We start from the raw sequence: 26,499 nt of genomic DNA, 5'->3' as shown, positions 1-26,499 counted from the left end.
GTACAGTACGCTCGGCGGGCATAGGATTTTTCCACTTTTCTCAATGATCGGTATTCACAGTGAGAATAGAGCTGCTGGGGCTGAATGAACTCACTCTTTCCCCTCCTTCTATCTGCCTTTTGACTCCCCCTCCTCCTCACCCTCCTCCTCCTCCTCCTCCTCCTCTTCTTCCTCACCTCTCAGCGCCGTCCTCGTCTCCCTTTGCCAGTCAGACCGATTGCCCTCTGGAAGCATGTGGCATTCCACCTCCATTGAGAATCTCTCAGTGGGAGAAAGGCACACACAGCCTTTTATCCAGCCCTTCAGCTTCTCGGCTCCCAGTATGACATCAGCTCACCCCGTCCTCCTCCCTATGGCTCCCCCTGCACACTTAGGCGCCACTTTTTTATGCTAATCTGTGCAGATTAGGATATAAAGTTGTGTGAGCTCCATCAGAAAATCTTCTGTCGATACTCAGAGGGTCTTATTTCCTTTATGCTCTTTGTGCTCCTGAGCTGAGTGTTGGCTGAATAAAGTGTCCTTTGCCAGAAACACCCTCTATAGGTCCCTATTGACAGCCTGCTGCTAAGCCTTACACCCATTTTCCTCTATTTTTTTCTTCTTCTCGTGAGTGATATTGAGCAGCAGCAGCAGCAGCACACATTGCCCTGGGGAAGACACAACAAAGTAGGGTGTTTCTATTGAACGGCAGCAGTCGAGCCTAGAAGGTGGAGATAAAGCAGTGTTTAGATGACCTTGTCAATAGAGCAGCGCGTGAATGCTAATTTGACACCCGCACCGCTCATCTCCACCTCAGCTTTCCTCCTCGTTATCTCTGTCTTTGACATCTGCAGGGCTTCACATTCGTGCTCAAAAAGGCAGCGATTGGGCACCGGTGGAGAGGCGTGCGCGTGCGCGTGCACACACACACACACACACACACACACACACACACACACGCACACACACACACTTTATAACCCATGTTTAAACACTGTGACATGGCCAAAGCAATGACATTGGGTATGATACCCATTTCAGTCATTCAGATGGAAACAATTAGCAAAATGTGTGTTTTTAGATATCGATCTTTGGGCTTCAGAGTGATGTTTTAGATCTAGACCTCCGCTGATGAGGGTTAGGGACGTAAGTAAGATGTGGTATGTTGGTTTGTCAGCAGGATTACACAAAAAACGCTTTACGGATTTCCACGTAACTTCAATGGAGGATGGATCTCGGCCCAGAATAGACCCTGTTAACCTTTGGTTCAGATCCTGATGAAAGCCTGGGTACAAGAATTCCTTTCTCACTATCTTTAACGTTCCGATATAAGGCGTTTTTAATGATTTCTCATGGAACCATGCATGGATCTTGATGAAAAAGATGTGTTGGGTTTAGGTGGTTGGTGTCTGCAAGTGAGTGGAGTTTGATTCGGATTCAAATAAACGATCAGCACGTGCCGGATTTAAATGTGTTTTATTTGATATTGGATTCAGTTTGATTGGATTAAAGGGGACTGTTGAGCCTTGGCAGAGGTGTGTGCTGTACTGAGTGTCATTCTAGTTTGAACAATTTTCTCTTGGGAAGAAAAATATCTGACTAATTAGCACATAAAACAAAAAAAATATCAGTAATAAAGTGATTAAAATTCAAACAAACTTTGGATTCAACAGTGAAACAGAAATACATTGCTACTATATATATATATATATATATATATATATTGCAATTAATCATTAAGGAATGTAAAGCTGATCATCTATTCTATATTGTCGTTAGTGTCAAGAAATCACATGAAACAGATAAAGCAAACAGCGAATGGCTTCTGTTTTTATTTTGCAGTCAAATCTTGGTACATCTTATTTCCCAAAAACCTACTAAACATATCAAATGGACTACACTGCTGTATTGTACATGCTCCTTTTTACAGTGAATATGGGCACTGTAGTTAATTTCAGCCAATAATACACCATCCTGCTGTTGCCAGAAATACTCCACTAAAAGTACACTAATCCTTAAGGTCTCTAAGACCCAGTGGGCTCGGTGCCACAGGCAGGGTGGGGAAGTTTGAAACGCACTGACAAACGGATATATATATTGCATTGTTGGTTTTTATGTTTTCACGGGATTTGTTGACAATAAGAAAAATACAGAATAATCCAAAGCCAATTAAAGCCCTGTGGAAGACAATCCAAAACCCGGCTGAATTGACTGTGATTGTACTAATTTGCTAATTTGCGCAAATTAAAATGCATGAAAGAGTTGGAATAATTGTAATAATTGATGTTCCGGACATCTTGTCGGCTTCATGGCCGCATGTAAACACCAGTGAATACCCACACATGCACGCAGAAACAGACATGCGCACGCGCGGGCACACGTCTAGAAAGCCAGACGAGGAAACGGAAACATTACAGCAGTAAATCATGCAGTCTGACATTTTGCTTGCAAAACAAACTCACTCAGTGTTCACAGAACTAACTGGCTACAGCGTCTCAAAGCCCCGCCACCAGCTCCCATCCATGAAGTATTTATTAAAAACATTGCGTGTGTGTGTGTGCACATACACATCCTTAAGTTTACTCAGAATGGAGTTACCATGACTACTGGCTCCTGCGTGTCTGCTCCAATGGGAGAGAGAGAGAAAGAGAGCGACGCCTGCTTCGGTGCGATGGGAGCCAGCGAGGGCTGAACTGTATAATGGCCGGGCTACATAGGGATTTCATCAAGGCCATTCACAGTTTGGTATTTGGGTATTGTGTGGCATTTTTGGCTGAGCCAAGGTGCTGAGGGACGTGCCATTTGACGAAATGACAGAATTAACTGCGTGCGGTCATTTAACATACGCAAAAAAAAACAAAAAAAAAAAAAAAAGGACAGATGACATTAAGGAAGCCCCGCGTCGACTTGGGTTTTTATTCCACCTCACTGGATAAAGTTGGTAGAAAATGTTTGGATTTTGTTTTTTTCTTGATGTGATACCCCCACTGAGCATTTATACCGCACAGTGTGTTTGTGTGTATAATTATTTCCATCAATTTTAACTGTAATCACAGCCCCCTGCCGATCCCACAGGCTAGGAGCCTGACCGTGTTGGGTTATAGCTCGGTGTGTGTGTGCGCGTGTGTGTGTGCATTACTGATGACAGTCATTTGTAGTCACCCTCCTTCTTGCCCCTACTTTGCCCACTAATTAGTTAGTTTCATTAGCCTCTATAGGGGCAACAAGGCCATGCTGCTGCTGTGTGTGTGTGTGTGTGTGTGTGTGTGTGTGTGTGTGTGTGTGTGTGTGTGTGCGTCCTCTTCTCCTTCCCTGCCCTAGAGCTTTGTTTGTGTCCATTTACCCAATAGTGGGACTGGCTCTCTTTTCGTGCAATTAAGATGTATTAAATACTGCTCAAGTTGTTTGCCCTCCCACACGCGCACAAACGCGTCCATCAAGTTGACCAGATCACACACACCGACCGTACACACGCATCTTCGCTCTGTTGCGTGACACCGATCTTTGCCTGTAGACGCTGTGGCCTTTGCTGCGTAGATTCTCTGTGAGGCCTATCGATCTGTCCTCCGTCCGCGCTCTTATCTAGTACAAACAGTCCGAGCGGACAGCACGGGTTCCTCCTTCAGTCTGTGCCCTCCTGCTACAGCGCCTCCTGTCCCTGCCGCTGTCACATACTGTTTTGTGTCGCCATACGGTCTCGTACAGTATGTAGAGGAGACCAGAAAGTAGCCATCACTGGAGTTTGTCGTTTCACAATTTTGTGAAACGAGCAGTGGAGGATGGTAAAGATGTGTATTCCAGAGTAAGTCCAACACAATTTACAGGAAAGATGTGGGGATTTTACCATTGCCTTTATTCGCACTTTTGCGTTGCTTTTCTGTTACCGGTGTAACCAAGCCGAGTTGAGCCAAGCCATGCCCCTGACGGATCCTCTCCGGAGCGGATCCAAAGCATGCCTACCCCTCCTCTAACTGGGCCACAGTGGCGTCTCGTCAGCCCATGACGACGCCGTTCTTCCCCTCAAACAAGCGTGTGTTGCAAGTAGGAGACTCATGTCGGCGCAGGAGATAAGAGAGGAAGACGTTTTTTAAAAGTTGTGTGCGGTAGCTCTCAGTACTTTTGTTAGCATCTGCATCTCTTTGGTTTGAAGTTTAGTTTCTCTCCTGCGTCAGTGTTTGTACTTTCAGACGACCGCTCTATTTTACTTATTTATCGTTTGGTTTCAGCTGTCTCAGGGATGTGTCAGTGTCCTGCTGGTGAAAAGCCAACATTTCACAACTAGGAAACTGGTGACCTGATGTGTTTGTAGTTGAATTAGCAGAGATTTATTGTCAGCTTTTCTTTGGTAATATATCAGGGAGGAAGACCAGACGCTCCCTTGACCACTAGTCAAACCGGGCCAGCGCAAGTGTGTGAAAAAGGGTTTTCCAGGGGAGTGAAAGGGGTTAGACTGTCAGCTTAGCTGTTCCATCACATGGCAAACAGATGAAATATGTCCATTCTGTGATACTTTCACATAATTTGGATCAATTCACCTATTGTCACATATCTATGTTGTTCTTTTGTCCCATCATTTAGTTCACTGACTGTTTGAAATAATTCAGGTCTAAAAAGTGAAGCCAATGTGGAAGTCTTTTAAACCTGCATTCTCTCTAATGGCCAGCTCAGCTGGTTACAAGAAGATTTTCAGTTTTATGGAGGCTTATGAGAAAACAAGCCTACTTCTCCCTTGATTTCTTACATTACTATACACATTACTTATGGTAATAATCTCAAGTTTCAAGTCCTCTTTAATACAGCATGATGTTCATTGTGCAAATCATGCTGTGCTCCGTTGTTTCTGAAACGATGACAGTAAAGATCTATTCTAAAAACCCAAAATAGATGATTAAGCAGGGTATGCTATAGGGCGTGGCTACCTTGTTATTGATAGGTCATTGCCACTGTGTGTCCTCAGTTCTCATCAGATATAATCAGTATCCTCCCCAGCTCGACCCTTCCTCCCAGATACTGTCACTTCAGCGTCAAAATACCAAGATGGCAACGGCTGTGATGCCAAATTTCAAAACAGTAGTCCTCAAACCAGTGGGTGACTTCACTGCCTGTTTACAGATGGTTTGCACTAATATCACATAATCCCTCATGGTGGAGAACCTGAATTTGATTCCAAAACACTGGTCTGTGAAAAAGCCCTTTGGATCTGTTTCTAGCATGCCTACATGAAATAGTGGGATGATGGGTCAAAAACTCTCCCAATGCCTTATAAAATCATCGCAATTCAAAATAGCCATTTTCCTCAAAGTCGTGTGTATTTTAAACATGTCTTCAGGCAGACAGCACTGACCACAGGATGCATTCTGCTTCTGTTTTAGCTAAATGATAAATGACTGTTTCATAGTACTTTAACAGGGACAAAGTGCAGTTAGTTTCTTTTTCTAAATCACATCACCGAGCAACACTTTGTGCCCCAACAACTTTACTTCACAGGAAGTGTTCACAAACATGTTGTATGGGCCTGTAAATTACTTTAGCTTTTAGTTGACGTGTTAAATCAATATTTCACGTCTGATGATTAATGTCTTGCTGTGTAATGAGCAGCAACACATGCTGGTCATAATATACTATAATTAATGAAATAATAATGTAACTCTCTTCAGGTGAAACAGATCGCGTGTTCTTTCTCACAGAGATTTCGCTTCCCGTGGCTGAAGAAAAAGCACTCTCCACCACTGCACCTTCGTATTTGACTGCAGGAAACATTCACCTGCATTTCACAGTATACATATGAGCACCAAGAAATAGTCACATCCATTTCCGCCCTCAGCGTACGAGTCATCCGTTAGCAGCTTTGACACTTTTCTAAATGAAACTGGGTGTTAGTCTTCCTCCAGAGGCCGTTAGATCATCGCAGTTTCTAATTAATAATCTCTGATTACCTCCCGCTTGTGCTGCTTCACCTTTCTGTCACACACACTCACATTTCCACAGACTGTTTTTCAGTTCCAGTACCTTGAAGCTGATTCTCTTTGCAGCGCACTCATGGCCATGACCAAAGAGATTTTGTTATCAGCCTTTCGTCTATGAATAAAATATGTTGGGTCCAAGCCCGAGCCCCAGCGTCGAGATGCTGAGCGTTGTGTGTATTTTTTTTCACTTTTTTGTAACTTATTATGAAAAACCTTCAGATGCGGTCTGGGTGTTTAATGTGCGCTAACCAACTCTGTTGGGGCAACAAAGTGCTGCAAGGATGACATTTTTGTTGATTTATTTGTTTTTTTTTAATTTTGTTGGCCCTGAAGTCAGCATTGCCATTGTTCCCTCAACAAAAAGCCAATCAGGATTTTTCATCAAATTTTTTTTGTTTCCTGCAGAAAATAAACCCTGTGGCAACCAAAATAACTTTTTAGACACATTATGCTAATTTAAGGTTCATAATTTTGTTTTGGGTCACCATGCTTTAGTGCTCAAAAAACACAACAGTTTTCTCACACTGTCCAGTGCTGCAGTACTGTATTCCCCGTCCATCTGAAACGCTCTGTTTTAGCTCTTGTCTCTTTAAGTCTCCTCTGATTGGTCAGATTACACATGCCTGACCTGGTACAGCTAACAACAACAGAGCAGCTGTGCTAAATCAATTATTACATGCCAAACAAGCTGCTCAGCACTGAACATGCAAATTTGTGACGTGGTGACGACATGGAATTTAAGACAGGACTACTGACGAGGCGTTTCAGGTGCTGTGTTTTTTATGTGGGACAGAGGAGCTTCTCTTGGTGTGGACCTTTTTAACTTTCAAGTTCTTTTACGTGCACAAAGACCTATAAAAACTGAAGGAAAGGAAAGACACTAAAAGCAAGTTTTCTTTGCATTGAAAATAGTTTTGCAAAGAGTAGATGATAATTCCGTGTTCATTAAACATTAAACAACATTTTAATGTCCCCAACAACCTTTGTGCGGTCTCATTTAGCCACTTTCTACCAAGCACCTTTTAAAGACACGTAAAAGCTTCACGATTCACGAGGAGAGTATTTACTGGCAATCTGATGTCGTAGAATGAATTGGGAAAATCTTTTAAGCTCGAGTTAATCGCCAGTCTAATTTCCAGCATCTGACCAAAAGCCCATTCAAGAGAGCAATTGACTTTGAGACGATGGAACTTGAAGTAAAGATTGCTGTCTTATTTCCTGGTTTCAGGGCTCGTTCCTGCATTACTCCAGTGATAGTCAACATGTCAAATTTGATATGGTCATAACAGCTCCACTGTTTGCTTCCCCCCCAGGTTAAACTTGGAGGAATGATCCACCTTGTTAGGTGCTGTAAGTGTACCCTTCCTTTGAACGTGCTCCGGCAAGCACCTGCAGAGTTTATTAAGTTTAGCAGTGTCACCTCTGTACCCTCCCTCTTGTGTCTGACAAACGCCATCACACACCTGTCCATCACTTTCCTTCCTTTTTGATGGAAATTGACATTAAGCATCAATTTTTAAGCCTTATGAATAAAACATTGGCCGCCTGCGGTGGCGGATTCTGACAAGAGCTCACAGTGGTGACCGGGTGTGCGTGAGTGTCTCTGTATTTTGTGAGAATGGAGAGTTCTAAGCCTTATCGCAGTGTGTGGTAATGGCACTCACAGTGGGGAGAGAATTATTCATTATCACGAGGATAAGTTACTACAAGCTGAAGTCCCATGCTTGTGTGCTTTACCATGGGGTGAAGAGGAGACGTCTCATATCAACCCACAAAAGGCAGTATGAAGACCCAGCAGGAAGCGGAGCCGAGGCCTCGGCTTCCCGTGGGCAGCAGAGCAGAGATACATTTGAATTCATTTACAAGATTTTGTTCCACTTCATTTGAGAGTTTCCTGGCTGCGGCGCCAAGTTCTGACAACTGTTTTGTCGTTTGGTAATCTGTTTGGTGACATGGAGAAAAAAAAGGAAAAAATAAAGAAAAAAAAGAAGAAGAAGAAGGAGATCGTGAAGTGTGGTAAAAGATGGAAAGCGACACAGTGAGAGGACAGGAAGGGAATAGAGCGAGGGAAGGAAAAAACGTCACATCCCATCACGTCTGAGCGCTCACATCCATTTTAAGAACTCCCTTGTGTTGTTGCCAGACATGTGAAGATTCTCACTTAAATTATCTCGCCCGCGCTGATTATTTTCCCTCGGTTTCTGTCTGTTGCTGACACCTCATGACTCGTACATTTGCAGCGGAGATGAAAAGGTGGCCTAAAAATAAACTCCTCGTGGAAGTTCAAGGTCAGAGCCTGCACAAGAAAAAAAAAAAAAGAAGTTCCTCTTTGAAGATCTAAATTTAAAAATGTCTGTTTCCCACGTGCCGCCAGTTTGGTGCACATGCGGTGGCATTCCAGATCAAGTTATTAAAGGAAGAGCGACAGTTGGTTTGTAGTTATTTGTGCACTCCTTGTATGCCGAATAATCTGTCTGTGTATCTGTTGCTTGCTTTCTTATCCTTTGTTTTCCCTGGCACCTACCCCACTCTTTTAGCCGTAATCTGCTCCATGCTGTTCACATTTCGCTCCGTCCCAAGCTGATTGAGTCAGTGCTCCCAGCCCGCTCTGCCCGTCAGGTGCTGTTGCTGTCTTTATCAGAGTGGTATTATCACCCTCTACTTCTTATATCCCCTTCCAACATAATTTAAAGCGGGTTACAGGCTTCTCACCTCTGACCAGGCTTCCTCTCCGGAGATACCGAGGGAAAGAGAAGAAGATGGGAACTGATTAAATTTCAGTTTTTTCGCCCGAAGCTAAGGCTGGTGCGAGCTGTATTCTAATTGGTTGGTACAATATATCAGGCTGTCTCTGTCATCCCTCATCTGTCTGAAGAGCGGCCTGTTGATCTTCAGCTGCCCGTCGGCTGGTTTTTTCGCGGCTCCAGGGATTTCAGGTGGAAGCTCTGTCTCTCTCACGGCCCCGACACCATTCACCTCCACACTTCCTGTATAGTGTCCTCTCCAATCCTCTGCTTCTTGACCCCCCCCCCCCCCCCCCTTCAACCTCTGCTCCCCTCCCCTCACCTCCATCCATCCCTCCCTCACCTTTCTCCACCCCTACGAGGGAGATGTGAAACATCGCCTTCATCCATCATGTGTATACACACACACCTCACACGTTCTAAAAATAAACCCCTATTAGTAGCAGTCTGAGAGTTGGGAGGTGGAGGGGGGCAAACCAAAGGTGTGACTGGTGGAGAGAGGAGGGAAGAGAAATTCAGTGTGCAGAGAGGAGGAAGAAGAAGAAGACACTGAGGGAAGAGGCTTTATACTTATTTGGTTTTTCTTTTGGTCATTGTGATGAAAAAAGTTTTGATAAATTCACCCCGACATGACTCAGCTCAGGATTTTAGCAGCCATCTGCAGCCAGCAACTCCAATTTAAGTAAAGACTCACATTGTGTCATTTATCGCCACCTTCATTTGACACCCATATGAAAGCTGAAAGAAAACAATGAATATTTGACTACAATTTTTGTCTACACACAGTACAGTAATGATAATGTCACTAAAACAGGCACTGGCAACAGAGGAAGAAAATAAAATGCGGGCAAAAATATATCGACTTAGAGACACATTCAGCCGGCCTCCTGGTTGTGAATATTTTATTTAACCTTTATTTAAGTGACGTCTCATTGAGATAAAAAATCACTTTGTAAAGAAGCAATACAATAAACATATAACAGCTAAAGAGAAGACAAAGAACAAATGACCAAGTCATAAAATATCACAGAAACATTCATCAACATTCAAAACATGTAGAGCCAGTGTAGAGCCACATGTCCTTGCCTCTGAGGCTGCAATTAGAAAAACTCATTTTTAAAAACCTGTGTGTAAACATTCACCTGTGGTAGTTGCCACTAGATAAAGGACAGGCTTAGTCAGTGTTAAATGAGTGACATCATAATCCTCCATTCTGTTTACCTTGTATATCCTCCCGCCGTGCTGTAGAGCAGCAGTGGGCTGTTTGAGGTGTCGCTGTTCCAGCGGCTCCGTGTCGTACTGAAGCTGTGACTGTTGTCGTCTCTCTGCCTCTGTTCTCTGAGACACATGTGTTGTCTGGTCGAGGCCTGTTTTTGTTTGGATATCAGAGGTTTCTCTCTTTCTTCTGGCTCAATTATAGAGAGCTAAAGGCCAGGATGTCCTGTTTGATTACTTTTGTTTAGATGTCAGAGAGTGGACGACACATTTGAGCAGTCTTTGCTGGAGTTGAGGAGTTTTATTTAGTTTTTGTGAGAAGGTTCTTTTGCTAGTTATCATGCAGTGAGAAAGGTCAAAGTGTTGTGTTGTTTTCTTTTCAAGAAGAGGCGCTGTGTTCATTTAGTTTTTGTTCTTTTGTGTTGTGATCTTTGAAAGTGCATCAGTCTGACTTGAGCTTCCTCTCCATCGATGTCTTGTCAGTATAGTACCCTTTGAACCATAGCCAACCGGTGGTAACTGTACCTAAACGCCAGATCTGCTTTTTGTTTCTCCGAGGATGTTAGTCGTAAATGTAGACGCTGTTGTTACCGGGGTCACCCCCTTTCACTTTTTTTGACTTTGGTTGTTCTGACTGCAGTGTTTTATATCCACCTTTTTAGTATCGGATCATGTGCAAGGAACCGAAACAGAAGGGTCATGAAAAAAGTGGATGGCACGCAATGGCTCTTTTGGTGCCATCCACAACTTTTGACAATGGAAATGCAAAAAAATTACCATTTCAGTTTTTCAACAAACTGAACTGAACAAGACTGCTTGCTGAAAATCAGACTGGTCTGCAAAAGATCGGACTGTCACTTTTTCTCTGTGTGTCTCTGTCCATGGTGCTGAAATGCAGCTTCAGCTGTCCCCCATATGCTCCTCTTAACCTTCAACTTATCTCTCGTAACAGAGATGTTCCATGCTGCACATTAAACTGCTACATTGTGTTGCTGTGATTAGAATTTCCTTTCCCCCTTCATATTCTAAATTTGCTGTATACGCAGTCTTTGCAGTTAATAGGCTGTGACATCCATTACTTTATCAAATTATCCATTACAATTTATACCAAGCTCACAGGGGCACTACAGTTACATGCATGCATTAACTCACAGGATGTGCTATGATAAAAGTAAAAATACATAAATGAAGTTAATGTACTGGGCATTATGTAAATATGGGGAAAATGATGACAGTGCTCCAGCTGCACATGTTGTCCCCACTCGGCATGTAGGTATTCATAGATACGTACTCGACACTATCTCAACGAGCATTCACACACATGCATGCAGATATTATCGTGACCAGACAGAGTGAGCACTTTCCCCTCCAAAAGAAATGTATGAATCGCAAAATTGGTTCTGACATTTTTTTTTTTTTTTTGTCTTGCTATTTGAAGACGATGAGTCAAATGTTCACAGTTAGAGCATATTTCAGAGGATTTGTAATGCGGGCATTCAGATGATAAATTTGGATGTGGTTTCTTATCCGGGCCTCAAAGTGATGATAAGACTGGAAGAGTCAGGGATCCAACCGTCAACATCTTGACTGATGGATCTACCTGCTCCGCTGCAAGTGACCCATGTATAGTAACGGTGTGTGATACCTTGTCTCAAAAGTTTAGACTAAATATCACCTGGTCTTCTACGAGAAATCGACTTTGAAACCTGGTTGGTGCTGTGGGGATCCACACTTACTGTACATATGTACATACAGCAGGAACCCGCCAGCCCACACACACATACACAAACACATACTCACACATGTGCTCACACATAAAGACTTATAGCCTTGATTTGAAATTCAGAACGTCTAATTTACACCTTAATGACTCGTCCTCAATTTTTCAGTTTTGGGTAGAAATTTTTAGTAGTATTTTGATAAATAATTAATTTTCTAATCAGCTCTTTCCAGCCAGCCCCTCAGTCATTAAAGGCTAACTAACTCGATGGAAGTGTATTTTTCCATCCTGCGTTGACAAGTTCCCCTGGCAGGCAGATAAATTTATGGCTAACTTTAGCTATCAGAGCAGTGAATAAATCTAAGCTATCTATAGCTATTAAAATGCCTCAGGGCTCAATTACACTCCTGCTGCTGTGTGGCCGCATGTGCGCGACGATGTGTACGCCTGAATCTTTACTTTCAGTAAAGAATGTGTGTTTGTATTCGCAGCTTTATGCTATAAGGAAAAAGGTACTGCTGTTATCATTATAGAATTGTGCCGGCCTCAGCTGACTCATGTATCTACCAACACACTCATGATGTAATAAACCTATGATCAGGCTATTAATTAAGGTGCAAGATTTAATTTATGTCTCCTAATTAAATAAAAGCATGTTCGCATAATGTTTCCATCCAGCTAATTTTCCTCCTCCACAGAAAAGAGGTCTTGACTCCGATCTGTGTAATAAAATAAATGCTGATGACAAACAGCGTGAGAGTGATAGTGATAGTGGTCGTGTGATAATGTTTCTAAAAATAGTCAAGAAACAAGGCGGAGTAATAACTTATCTGTCATGGCGGCGGGTGAGCGTAAGGCAGCAGGGGAAGGACCCAAGTGCAGATGAAGCGGGTGGACAGGATTAGCGATTTATTGTAAAAGTGAAGGTAGAGGCTCACAGGCAGGTACGGAAAGGGAGGCAGGTGCCGCTACATGTGGGCAGACAGGTAGTTGCAGGGTCTGAGTAGGGGTCAGGTTCAGTTCTGTTTGCTTGAAGCGAAAAAAAAAAAAAAAAAAGAGAAAAAAAAAGGAGGGATAGTCCGAGGGCATCTGGTGGATGGATGGAAAATGGCAATCATTGGACCCCTGGAAAATAAGCAATGTGGCCGGAGAGGAGGGGACAGAGAGACAGACTGTGACATTATCTATTCCTGACCCCGGTGCAGCGCTGTTTCTGTTGGCCGGTCTGTGTGAACTCTGACCTGCTAATCTGCCAGAGCCGGCTGGAGACCACAGTAAAACAGGAAACATGGGCTTCAATCTGTTCATCTCTAGGGCTTCAACAGAGGTGAATGTGAGACAAAAAGAAAAAAGAAAGAACACTGGGGAAAATTTAAGCATGCAGGGGCAGCTGCGTCAGTATTTACCTTTGTCGCAGTTAAAAAATGTAGGGATATTGAAGATTCTGCTTTGCAGCACCTTCTAGAAGCCTGACATAACATATTTATCATTTTTCGTCATCTACTGGGGGGGTTGCAGATTGTGATCAAGTGAATGCCCCTCATCTCACCTTCCCCTACAGTAGCCACTAAAAATGTGAAAAAAGCATGACAGGTCCTTGACAGAGCTAGTGTTTGAGCCACTGTAGAAACATGGCAGTGCATGCACATGGTGGACTAAGTTGTCCCTAGGGCACCTTAAATCTCCGAAACTGCCTCCTAATACATGTATCCTATTGAATGCACAGCAGTGTTTCCCACACATATGCTTAACTTGGCCCAAGTGTATTTGACAACCCATTTTAGCATTTTGCACTTTATTACTTCATACTTTTCTTAATCCATCCATCATATTACTATATTACTCCATATTATGCACTCTCTTTGAGATGCTCTCAGACTGATAAAAGTTGGTGAGCCTTGAATTATTAATGTTATACTTCATAACACCCGTTGTTGTATTGGAACAACAATATAGTTAATGTTAAGCCATTTAATGGACCCCTGGTGTGTAAGCTTCATGGAGAGTGCCACTAGAAAAAGACAAAACAGCCAGAGTGATTGGAAAACAGTTGCCAATGATCCAAATAACACAAATAATAAGCTATTTTGTCCTGTTGTTTTCTCACCACACTCCAATCCGCCTGAAAGCTGACCCACATTTCCAGGCATCTCTGCCTGTTAACATCGTAGACTCATTTAAAGGAACATTTAATCAGATTCATTCCATCCCTCTCCAGGCCACTCCTTTATTTCCATCCCCCTGCCTCTCTCCCTGTGTCACACTCTTTGTAATGGACAGCAGTGGATGGGAACAAAGAAAGGATGCACATCGGTCCAATCCACCTGGGAGGCTGGTGGTCAGAGTCACTAAAAGTCTGCCGGTCCCCAACTGGGCCAGAGCTGTCTGTTCCACTCAGCCATCCAGGCATGAGGACACCAGACCTCGGACAGGGACGACCTTGAGAGACAGTGCCGCTGACCTCGTGACAGAGAGTGAGAGGAGGGTGGGAGAGAGGAAATGAAGGGGAAGTAGAGTGATAGAAGGGGAGCAGGATGGAGGTGAGCACTGTGGATAAGAGTTTGGAGACAAAAAGAAAGTGAAGTAAAGCTAAACGAGACCTGTTATGCTTTGTCCTTTCCTTCAGCGTTTATAGGTCAAAGGTCAAAGACCACACCGACAGAAGCTCTGCTCTCCCACAGAAAACACTGCTCCTGAAACGCCTCGTCAGTGGTCCCACCTTTAATTCTTTGACTTTGTGACATCACACTACATCACAGGGTCATACATTTGCATCAATTGTGAAGTAATTGCTTGTTCAGCACATGCAACTTATTTAAGCGCAGCTGCCATGTTGTTGTTAGCGGTGCTGGCTCAGGTGTGGGTGATCTAACCAATCAGAGCACACTTGGCTTAAAGAGACAGGAGCTAAAATAGAGCATTTCATAGAGAGAGTGAATAAGAACAGAAAACTGATGTGTTTTTGAGCATTAGAGCATTTAAACCGCTTCTAGCAGTAACCCAAAATAAAATTATGAACCTGAAAATGAGCATAGCATGTCTCCTTTAAGCTAGAGGAAAAAACGAAAAACAAGGGAAATGAAGGAAGAAAAATAAGTTTGAAAGGGTAATATGTGTCTTGGGAGTCTCTCATTAAAACTTGATCTCTGTTGTTTTTTTTTTAGATTAACCTTTCAAAATAAAACACTAGCATGTTTGACATAATTGTCACACCTCTTTCATAATTGCTGCCCTTTGTTCCCCCTTTATTCTGCCTGCTTCTATTTCTGGCTCTGTCCTCAGACAATCACTAATAATCACTTCAGTGACATGTCAGGCATATTTGCATTTAGTGTGGAGCATGTTGGATTGTTGCAGGACTGTCTCTCACACTATCAAATGTGTCTTCTTCAGATAGAGTGGAAGGTAAAGGGTGTATTGTGATGATGGTCTTCTTGATTATGGTGTTATAAAACTGCATTCCATCCAAACAGGACTCTGCCCTGATGTTTCAAGGATAAATAAAGGTACAAAATAAAATTAAAAACAACAAATTGACAAAATAACTCAAAAAATGATAAATACATCCCGCCCTGCTGAGAGACTTCATCACTGTCGCTCTTGACAGCAACGACGCTCCGCATCTCTCTATTACTGTAAATGTGTCAACTGCTTGTCAGTTTGTGGAGTGGCACTCGTCTGTCATCTTTTTTGCTCTGCATCAACTTGACATCTGTCAGTCAGTGTGTGTGTGTGTGTGTGTGTCTGTGCGTGCGTGTGTCTGTGTGTGTGAGTGTGTATAACCGGGCCTCTGGGTGGCTGTCACAGTTGTGAGTGATACGTCTCATAGTTTGGGGAACAGACAGTTCATCATACAAAGCAAACAAGATTGAGGGCACCTCACAGACTTCGTACCACATACATCATAGTACAGACAGACACACACACACACACACACACACACACACACACACACACACACACACACTGATTATAACCGGTTATTGTGGGAGGCATATAAGAGTTATTTGATGTGTTGTTTTGTATCCGCATGAAAGCAGCACAAAACTTGTCGCTCTTCTAACCAAAATGTGTCTCTGTGATGATTTTACTTTTTTAAAGAGCTAATTATCATTCAGATTCTGTTACTTGTAAAGAAACAAATCAAATGTTTTAAAAAATCTACTATTATTTGACTCTTTACATGTTTGTGTTTTGTGTCATGAAGGAACAACTTCAGTGTCTTGGATAAAAGTTAATCATGTGCTTTGTAGATTTGAGACGACGAGAGGGCACAGAAAGGGCACCGTGGAACAGTGCTCGACTTCTTACCTACATGAAGGATGAGCAACGCGACTCAGCACGGTCGTCGAACAGTGCAAAGCTATGACCACTGGTGTCTCTATGTTACACATCTCCCAGTTAGATTGTCTTCCCCAGACAGGTCTTCATGTCCTTGGTGAAAGTCAAACATATTCAAAACATATGGAAAAAACAGATTATACACTTCGTGGGTGATTTATCATGTTGCGGTTTCATGTCTTATTAATACTGTGATGTCCTTGAAGGGCTGCATGTTCCGAGCATACTTTATGTGCCCACAGCGCCATGTGCAAGTGTGCAAGTGTGCAGTTATATCCTTCTTTTATCAGTCGCACCAGTTCCACCATCCTGTTGCCATCCTCATCATCATCACCGCAGTTAGCTCTTCCACCAGGGAGTCGCCTCAATGTCACTTCACACCCTCCTGCTGCCTTCCTGCCGTTTTGTCAGCTTGTCCGTCTCCAAGTCTCCATGATGTCAGTCTGGCTCCATCCAAGCCCTTTGTGTGTGTGTGTGTGTGTGTGTGTGTGTGTGTGTGTGCGCGTGAGCGCGCGTATGTACACTCACGCACACATATGGGTATGTGTGATCTCATCAGTTCCCACCTCCGGTTCACCAAATCTGATTCCTCTCAGAGCTATTTATAGCTGTGGAGGTCCACTCCACACTGGGTGACACGTCATGACCTGTGCTCCTGCTGCCTTTGTGAAAAGGGAGCATGTGACGCCTTTAAGTGATTTCATCAGGTGTGTGTTTTCGTGTCTGTGTCTGTCCGTGTTCTCTCTCCATAGTGGTTTTCCAGGAATCTAGCACTTTCCTCCCCACCGTGCTTCGAGGGTCTTTCATTTGAGGTGAACTCGGTCTGTGTTAACTCTTGCGTTAAAGCGATACGCGCGAAGATTACATATGAGAGCACCTCTCACGTAAACACACACATTCAGGCGTGAGGGGCGTGCACGACTAAGATAAGTAACATGGCTGTATAGAGTGAGAGTCGGTCCAGTCGCTGAAAAAGAAAATCTTCAAGCTCTCCTTGATGATTTGCTGCGTGCTCAATATGCATGTGAGTTTACAGCTATGCTGTGAGCTAAACCCACTTCCGCTAAAAGTTGAAGACTGGAGTTAGCCAATTCAATAAAACTATGAAAATGATATTAGAAAAAACAAACACAAAGAAAATCAATTATAGTATGATTACAGTTAGAGTTAGGGCAAAGTGAAATAAATAAATAAATGAAGTCGATTCTCACAAGACCTCCTGTCAAATTAGTTATGTTCCCCCTCATGCCAGGTGGAAATAAAGTGTGAAATGAATAAATATAACAGCATTTATTCCCCACTGAAGGTACATCATAGTAATTAGTTTTCAGTCTGAAAGGTAAATGTTACAAAGGAGTGACAGGGTGACTGTGAATTAAGTTGAGAATCAGGCGTTGCAGCAAAAAAAAGCGGCATGGGAGGTTGCGGAAAAAGTTTGGCCCTGCGATGACTTTTGGACCAAAGCAACCCGAGTTCACGCTACAGTGGCCAATCATTTAGATGAAGTTTAGAAAGTGACTTGTTCATCTGTTACTGCAATGTTTTCTTATAAGTGCTGGTTGAACATGACATGTTCAGTGTCAGGTAGAGTCAGATTCTGTGATATATTCAAATGTACCCTTGTTTTAGCATTCTTACAGAAAAAAAATCTCCTTATTTTTCCCAGGCTAACGTTTGCAGGTATGATGACAGTGTTTCATAAGTGTCTGAAATCTCAGTTTACTCCTCACTGATCAATATTGAGAGTATGTTACTCTATAGAGGAAGCGACAAAGCAGTGACTGCAGGAGTGATTTTGGGTGCCCCTCGTTTTGTTAAATTTGCTTTAATTTTGAGATATTTGTTGCTAGAAAAAGTCTGCCTTCACTTCCAATTAAAATGGCCGCAAATGTAATTTAGTCTTTGAGTGGTAACAGCATTTTTTTTTTTTTTTTTTTTAAAAAGCTTTTAAAAATTCAACATCTTGCAGCATTAGTGTCCTTGGTAGTCTGGATAATCCGCAGAGCTCTCCGTCGACAGATTCTTAAAGCAGCTACAGTGTTTTCTGCAGCTGAAAAGCAGCTCCAGTGACCAGTGTTTACAACCGGAGCTGTGGATTTACTCACAGGGATGGAGACATTGTTTATAGAAAGTCTGCCGCGAGGAATGTTTAAAAGTTATTTCTTCAGCACTTTGATCATTTCGGCTTCGTATTTCTGCACAGATGCTAATACGTGAAAATAATGTCATCTGGATGAATCGAGCCTTAAAGCCCGGAGACAGCAGCACACAGCTTCACAGTTTTATTTAGCTTGAGAAAGGCACGGCAAAGGGCAGACGGTACAGTGGGTCACATGACTGGACAAACACTGAGGTCAATAGTGAGCAGTATACATAATGGGGAAACTAGAAAACAGTCCCTGCTCGTGATTGCGAGCGATCATATTCCTGCAGCATGGATTGATTTATCCAGCCGCGGAACAGAAATCTCCTCAGACAAATGTAGTACGGTTTATTTATTTCAAAGATGGCAGAGAGGCGGGAAAGTCTTGGATGCAATTATCCTCTGGGAGGCAAATGCAACTCTTCCATAAAGTAACATCACCCTGCATGCATGCGTGCGTTCCTTCCTATGTGTGTGCTTGCGAGCCTCCTGTGCAGAATACTAATGGGCGCCATAGCCTGCACGGCCATGATAATGAAGTTTGTCATGTCCACAAGGTCTGGTAGTATCACAGGGACAGCGGCACAGAAACTTTAATGCGTGTGTGGCGAAGCGCACACTGCAGTGTTACAGTGTGTGCTTGAAAATGTGTTACAGTGCGCGTTATATATGAATGCCGGATCGATACGCTTGCCGGCCGGAGCATAATAGATGAAATGGGAATGACTGTCTGTGTCGTTTTTACCGATACTTGGTAGCTGAGTGAAAATAGATGAGGAAGGTGTGTGTGTGTGTGTGTGTGTGTGTGTGCACGGCTTCGTGTGCACCCCAACCTGGGGAATTGATGCTGTGTGTCGTGTCCATGACGACAGCCTCTCTCTCCCCCCCTCCGTCAGTCTATTTCTCCCTCGCTCGCTCTCTTTGGTGACAGTTGACAGGTTTAACACAATAGAGCATTTGACTCTGCCTGGGTGTCAGACATAATCACAGCTTCCTCTCCTCTCCTCTCCTCTCCTCTCCTCTCTTCTCCTCTCCTCTCCTCTCCTCTCCTAATTAAAAATTAATCATCCATTTTAATAGCGTCTCCAGTCTTTTCTGTACCGCTCGCAGTTATCTACGTGATATCTCTTTCTCCAATCTAAACAACTGGTTGCACATATTGACTCATAAACAAAACACTCCCTGTGAGTCAGTATGGATTCCTGGTTTTCATCTTGCCTGTGTGCGGCTGCGTGCTCAAGTGCGTTTGTGTGCGTGTTCGTCGATAGTGCGCCATACACCCTCTGTGACTTTGCAGGCTTTTTGGGTGTGCAGCGCAGGAACATTTGTCCTTTGTTATGCGTTGGATCATTTTTGTGCCTTCGGATTAGCTGCTGAATCAGCGTACTGGAAGTGCCGCGTGCTTGTTGTCATTGTCCTGTTGTCCTGTTGTCCACAGAGACACGGATGACGATGGATGAGCCTAACAACAGCATCTGTCCTTAGAGACGTATTTCAAGATGGCCATTGCATAAAACTGGGCTGTCTCAGTAGAGAGATGCAAATATTTGTTTTTTTGGTAATTGGTGCTTTGATATTCCCTTTTGCTCAAAAAAACCCTTCAACAACCAGACCAAAAAACACTCCCGCTGGTAGGTGATGCACTGCGAGTTGGGCGCGGTCCTCTGTTTTGGCTCGTCATCTGTTTTTCAAACAGGACATAGTAAGGCGGCCAGCTGGTAGCAACTAATATCATATTACAGCTGAACAGTGCAATCAAATATCTCCTTATAACATTCTGATGTGGGAGAAAGACAATAAACAGGAACAGGGTCAATATTTTATCCACTCGGCTAGTTTTACAGTGTGACTGGATTTTTTTTTTAGCTTCCAATTTTCCAATGCAGAAACAATATGAAGGCCAATTCTGATTCACAAACCTTCTCTCTTGCAGCAAAAGAGTAAGCTGAGATATTTCTAAAAAAATATCTTGGTTTGTATTTTTGCAGCACTGCCTGGCTTTGACAGTTTGAGAGTTTGGTTGGGACACTCATAACTCAAAGAGAGACACAGCGAGGCGACTCTCTCTCTTGATCCAACTGTAGATTCAGGCATACAGAAAGTAAGGAAGTACGGTCTGTAGTTGATCCAGCAGCTCTTTTGTCATTTGGAGGACTTTTGCCAGCAAATGAGTGCAGGGGCAGCTGGAGAGAACTTGCATAAACTACTGACGCTGTTGTCAGTGTTTCCCACACATATATTATGCTTGGGCAGGCAGCCCAGCCCATTTTAGCATTTGAGACTTTTTTTTTTATTCGTCTAAAAGAACAACAGCGATCGATTAACCAGTGGGCAGTCTGCCCTCGCTCTTCCCCTCCTGTCTGCTGTCTCAAAAAATAATCTTTGAAAAATGAATGGGGAAAAGACAAATAAAAGCTGCTAAAAACAATCCAGGTTGAAGAGGAAAGAGCAGCAAGACACTGTGGCAGTTTGACAGCAGAGTGATACAAAGCTTGTTGAAAAGCTGCAAGTTTCTCTTTTAATGCCAACCTCTAACCAGGCCAGAGTCTGTCAGAACGATCAGTGAATGAATTCCGTCGGCAGTCAGTTTCCTGGAAGATGTTTCTCATGCTGTATTTAGGAGTTTGATTTGTATTCAGTGTGTGTGTGTGTTTCAAAGTGTGAAGTCAGACATTTTTGCTGCACTGCAGTAACAGGTCAGCCATGTCCGCTCGGTGCGCTGCTCAAGGTCTTTAAACAGGTCTCCTACCTGTGACTCCGCTCTTACTGCCTCACCTTCCCATCAGCCAGGGTGCCCGGCTGCATGCCAGGCTGTACACACTGCTCTCTTAAAGCTTCGGGGGAAGGACTAACTGCTGATGAGATGGTGGTACAGACTTGGCACCGACTCAGAAGCTGCTGTGTGCCTTTATCAGTTTAGTGGATATGTAAAGAACATTTGAAAGTCATGTGCTAAAAGGGATCATCCATCAGTCGTCCTGCACATCTTAATCACCGTGTGTGAAAGAGAAAGCCGGAGGGAGACGTGGGAGTGTATGTGTTTTATCTATATGTAAATACTTTAATCTACACTGACCTCTAGTGGAGGCTGATTGAAGTTGCACTGAACTTCCGGTGAGTGTGGTTGAGCGTTTCTCTTCATGACAAAGTTGACTCTCTCAGCACATTTCTCTGTGTTGTGTTGCCTCTCTGCGGCGGGAGTCCTCCTCACACTGCGCCCTCGCCTTCTATATTTTTCCACAGTTCAGCCTCACTCCCATGCGACTGTGTAAACTCTCTTTCCTCTCTTCCAGTCTGTCGGTCTGTCTTTTCTCCCCCTCACAACCTTCTTTCCCATTCTCTTTCTTCTCCCTCGGCTGGTTTTTCTAGCCATCCGGCACCTGCTCGCTGGCAAAGTTCACTCTCTCCTGCATGAATAATACATTGTTTGTTTCGAAAACCACGAGTACAACGCTGTTTTTTTTTGTTGTTGTTTTTTTTCTCTCTCTCTGCGCTCTCGTGTGTGCCCCCGAAATTGAAAATCGGAAAATTTCCAACATTCTCTTCCCGCGTATCTTCAAACATCAGCGTTTGCCGCTTGCTGCAGATGCACGCATTGTTCGTATGCTGGCCCACCCGTGTCGCTGCTCCACGTGTATTGTGTGTTGTCGCGGGGGCATAACCGCAACTAATGCACCAACACTTGTTCAGGAGACATACTGTCAGGGCACAAGCTACACATAAGTGCATGGCATAAAGGGCCTCATTCAGACGGGCTGAATGGTTAATTGACAGTGGGGAGCTCTTTTGTAAACCTTTACAATAGCGTCTAGATCATGAGGGGAAAAACGACACGCGCCTTATCAAAACAGGTGGCGCGCGGTGACGTGTGTTTGTTCGTGTGCTCGGCGGCTCCTCGGATCTTTTGCTCAAGTAAAAGTAAGTAATCCCGGAGTGTTGGAACACTCTGTTACGAGTAAGTCATGCATGCAAAGGTGAGTAAAGGAAAAGTGCAAAAGTTTTAGCATCAGAAAGTGCAAAAAAAAAAAAAGTCATCATTAGCCCTCAATAGCCCTTTTCGTAAATATTTCTACTGAAATGAATGCATTGATTATGTATATGTATTTAATGGGGTAGCTGATAAAAATGAATTATATTTGTTATTATTGTTATTATTATCTGTAAAGTAAGTAGGTGTCAAGTAAATATAGTGGAGTAAAAAGTACAATACTTCCCCTTTAAATTTGTAGTCGAGCTGAAAGTGAAATGGAAGTGCTATAAATTACAGTATAAAGTACAAGCACTCGAAAATGATATTTAAGTACAGGCACAAACTACTATGTGTGTGATTACGCCCACGGAAGGAGGGAAAACCCGGCTGTGCCACTGATTCATCTCTGAATGAAAACGCCCTCGTAGCACACACACACACACATACACACACACTGAGCAGTGACTGTGAGCCCTCGTCTGTCTCTCTGGTCATGTTGTTTAATGAGTCTACGGTCCTCCGCAACGACTTTGAGCAATACACCGGTGGTTTATATTCGCTCGTCTTCATGTCAGTGTTCCCGCTGTCCTACTGGCTGTTTAAAATGAAAGGTGAGTCTCACTTCCTCACAGAAGGATTTCTTTTTTTCACCCCACACTGTGTTCTTTTGGCTTGTCAGTGAGTGAAAAGTAAAATATATTTACCATCTTCAATATAACACTGTTACTGCGGACTTATCAGAAAAGACAAGTGAGTAATAGGAATACAGGAGCTGTATTTAAAGCAGCATTATGCAACTTTTTTTAACCTTAAGATAAATAGTGTCTTGTAAATGGATGAGTGGTGTCTCTGTCTCAGCCACTCTATGACTTGTTTTGAGGGTAGGATCACAGCGTTACACACGTTTCCACCCATAGCATTGTTACAGTGAGTTTTGTCTGTAGCCAGCACCTACATTATGTCTGACAGTTTGTTGCAGACCAGGGGTTTGTATTTACAACGGTGGAGTTGCACACAGAAGTTGTAGGGGGTCGTCAGAATCCCACAAAATGACAACTAACACAATGTTGCTTTAAGTTTTCTTTTGACATGGCATAGTAGGCACTGCAGGTCATGTTGGTCACCGCCACAGAAAACGCAAAAAGGAGTTAAAAGTTATTGAAATGTGGCACAAAGTGGAATGAAAGTGTTAGTAACTAAACATTTGTAGTACACACATCTGACTGCAGTAAACAACCAAATACTGAATTGATGAAGGGAGACAAAAGCGATGATGATGGGATGAAAAATGGCACTTAAGTGAAAAGGGCAGAGGCAGGAGTTCCATATCCTCGTGGTATATTGTGATTGTTGGTGAGCATGTGCCGAGAGGTCCGTCTGCATGCAGCTGTCTGAAAAGGGTCAAAACAAAGAGACAGAAAAAAAAAAACTACATGCCAATGCCTTTTAAAAGGTGAATGAATGGAAAATGAATGTAGCACAGTTTCCCCAAAGTCAAACCCTTTAAACCATTATACAGTGTCTGATCTTTGCCCTCTCTGCCCACTAGATGTCCCAGTCTAGCCGACCCAGGGCTTTTCGTTTTCCAGTCGAACCACCTCCATCCGTAATGAGCATGTGTTTTTGCTCGGTGTGTCGTGGAAACGAAAGCAGGCGTGTTTGACCAGACGTCTGCCTTGTGATTGATTTCCAAACATGTTCCCTATGTTCACCCGAGCCCCCACATGATGCCACACTTGTCAGGTGAAATCATTAATGTCTGACAGGCCGGAGGGTGAGCGTGACTCGGTGATCATAACAATTTTCTCGGGCAGCTCTCTGCTCTCGGGCAGCCTGTGATTTTGTGTGATTGTACTGTGTTGGCGAGTTGCTTTCTCTCTTTCTCTCCCTTTCTCTCTCGAGCATGGTCGGTCAAGCCTTATTGAGGCAGAGATCAATAGTCATGCTCTCCAATTAGCACATTGTGTGGATTAGGGAATGTAACATGCAAGGGTCGATACGGCGAGAAGCAGCTTAACTGTCTTGTAGTTTCGACCTTTATCACTGTGGGAAATGCACTTTATATGCGGCGAGATAAAGACGCTGCCGGCTTGAAATGTGTTGTAAATACTCCCTCCGCTGCTTCAGGCCGCGATCCGCCAAAGCTCAAGTGTCGGTCCACCAGTTCACGACGTCCCCCAGAGGCCTTAAGTTTGAATTATGCCAACAGTACATAAGATATGAGTCAATAAAGTCGTTCACTTCAGTTTATCATAAAGTCCATGAACCCATCAGCGCAACGCTCTCCACAGTTTAGCACCTATCAATTGACCAGCTTCCCCTCGGCGCTCACGTCTCGCAGCATCCCTTACAGTATATTTAGCAGCAGAAGAAGTTTGGAAAAATCAATAAGAGCCTGAGGAGAAAGAGAGGGGAAGTCAGGTAATTTGTGTTTGTATTCAGAGCTGAGTGACTCTGATTGTCTTATATTATAGGCCAAGGCAGACAAAAGAGCACAAGTGTGTGTGTGTGTGTGTGTGTGTGTGTGTGTGTGTGTGTGTGTGTGTGTGTGTGTGTGTGGAGAGATTTGTTGCTTTTGAAGGACTTCATTAGTCTGAGACGTCTCAGCGGGGCACACAGACATTAGTCAGGAGAGCATCCTCCGGCGAAGTATATTTAAGGGACTGTGTGAAAATGATTCGGTTGAAGAGAAGCGTATCTGTTACTTTTATGATAAATCAAGGTCAGTGACACAATAACACAGCCTCGTACTGATACTGGTGTGATGATGAGCTGGAACGGAGTGATAGCTGAGCCTCACTGTAGTTCTGCTCTCTGTTACGATGCAGAAGAAAATGAAATTTACATGTGCTGTAATGTTAGGTAGTAGGGAAGGCATGGCAAGTTTATATGTATAGCACAATTCAGACACAAGGCAACTCAGAGTGGTTTACAGGGGCATACGGATGTCATTAAAATATATAAAAATTGCATTTACAATACATTAAAAACTAGTAGGAAGGAATCAAGACATTAACAACAGGAAATAGGACCTTAGGTTGAAATAGAATACAGGTTTAAAAGAGACTAGACTAGAAAATAGAAGTCACAGTGAGGTTCAAAGCCTTGAAATAGTTCTAGTATGTTGAAGACAATGAAACTTAGGCATTTTGGAAGACACACTTTGAATGTGACTTTTGTTATTAAATACATTTCACAAGTAGAGGCTGAAATAAAATATGAGTCTGGGTTGGGAAAGCAGCCCTGCTCAACTATTCTCCCATTATCCGAAAGAAAAACCAACCTCCACTTTCCTTTCCTTCTTTCACTCTTTTTTTTTTTCAACGTTTTTTTTTCAACTTCAACGGTTGATTAACTGTTGTTTCTTTTCCCTTTGATTCATTTTCTTTCTTTTCCTACAATGCAACATACAGCATCGCCAACAGCTTCCTTTCTTGTTATATGTCTTGTTGGCTGGCTGCAGTGGCAGACTCAGGATGTTTTAGGGGCAGGGGTGGAAAAAAATTTTAAAAAAGAGCATCAGCTGTAAGTCAGTGTACCGGGAAGTCATGGTACATTTATACAGAAGAGAAGGCAGTTTACCACTTTTTGTCCACTGGAGAGGCATCCAGGATGGCAATTTGTCCCCCAGCGGGTAAAGGTGCCTTTCATTTAGCCTCATGTCGTTACATCTCCAAGAGGAGGGTCAGAGAATGAGAGAGGAAATCAGTGATCATGACTAAGCATAATGTAAATTAAAACTTTAAAACTGTAGCGTCACCATGACCATACCTGAGTCACATAGGTAGATTTTCATCTGCAAAAGAGGTTGTTAACCAATGTCGACATGAACTCCCATGATCCCACGCTACATACATGTTTTGTTCAGAGATCCCTCGCCTCAGAAATGACATACTGTGCAGTAAAGATGCACATGCAGATATTTCAGATTTTGAAGGACCTCCAAAAAAACAAACTGGAAGCAAAATACTGACCGAACGTGCTTTTACGTCATCCTGCTCCTCTCACTCTGGAGATTGAAATGCACCACTGTCTGAAAGGCATTTTCGGGGGAAGCATTGTTCCGGCGGGGCTATGGAGGGAGAAAGTTGAAATGATAAGAGTGTCTGCTCATTAGTTGTACCTACAAACAAACAATTTGTCAGCAAGCTATTTGCTCTGAATGGATGCCCGAGCGCTCTGACTCAGACTGTACACAGACCTGTTGCACTGAGTCCCCCCCACCACCCCACCTCCTTAATTGAACTCTCAGATTCAGAATACCGTTCCCCTCTTGTGAAATTAAAGTCATACGGAGTTTGTCTCGCGGACCTCGGCTCTGAAGGAAGTGCAAATATGTGCCTGTTGTTTGTGTATATTTGATGGAGAGCGGGGGAGAAAAGTAGGGGAGGAGAATGGCGAAGGAGTAGAGGACACATCTG

General features: G+C 43.3%; 1 protein-coding gene across 3 annotated transcripts in view; it reads left to right on the top strand.

Annotated features, from left to right (window-relative positions):
* LOC119033698 (Kv channel-interacting protein 2) overlaps positions 1–26,499 on the top strand; it is a 103,075-nt gene that overhangs the window by 46,510 nt on the left and 30,066 nt on the right. The gene's annotated exons all lie outside the window — the stretch shown is intronic.

Source organism: Acanthopagrus latus, chromosome 15 (genome assembly GCF_904848185.1).
Source record: "Acanthopagrus latus isolate v.2019 chromosome 15, fAcaLat1.1, whole genome shotgun sequence".
NCBI lineage: Eukaryota > Metazoa > Chordata > Actinopteri > Spariformes > Sparidae > Acanthopagrus > Acanthopagrus latus.
The sequence above is the reverse complement of the archived record's forward strand: the minus strand, read 5'-3'. Positions and strand labels throughout refer to the sequence as shown.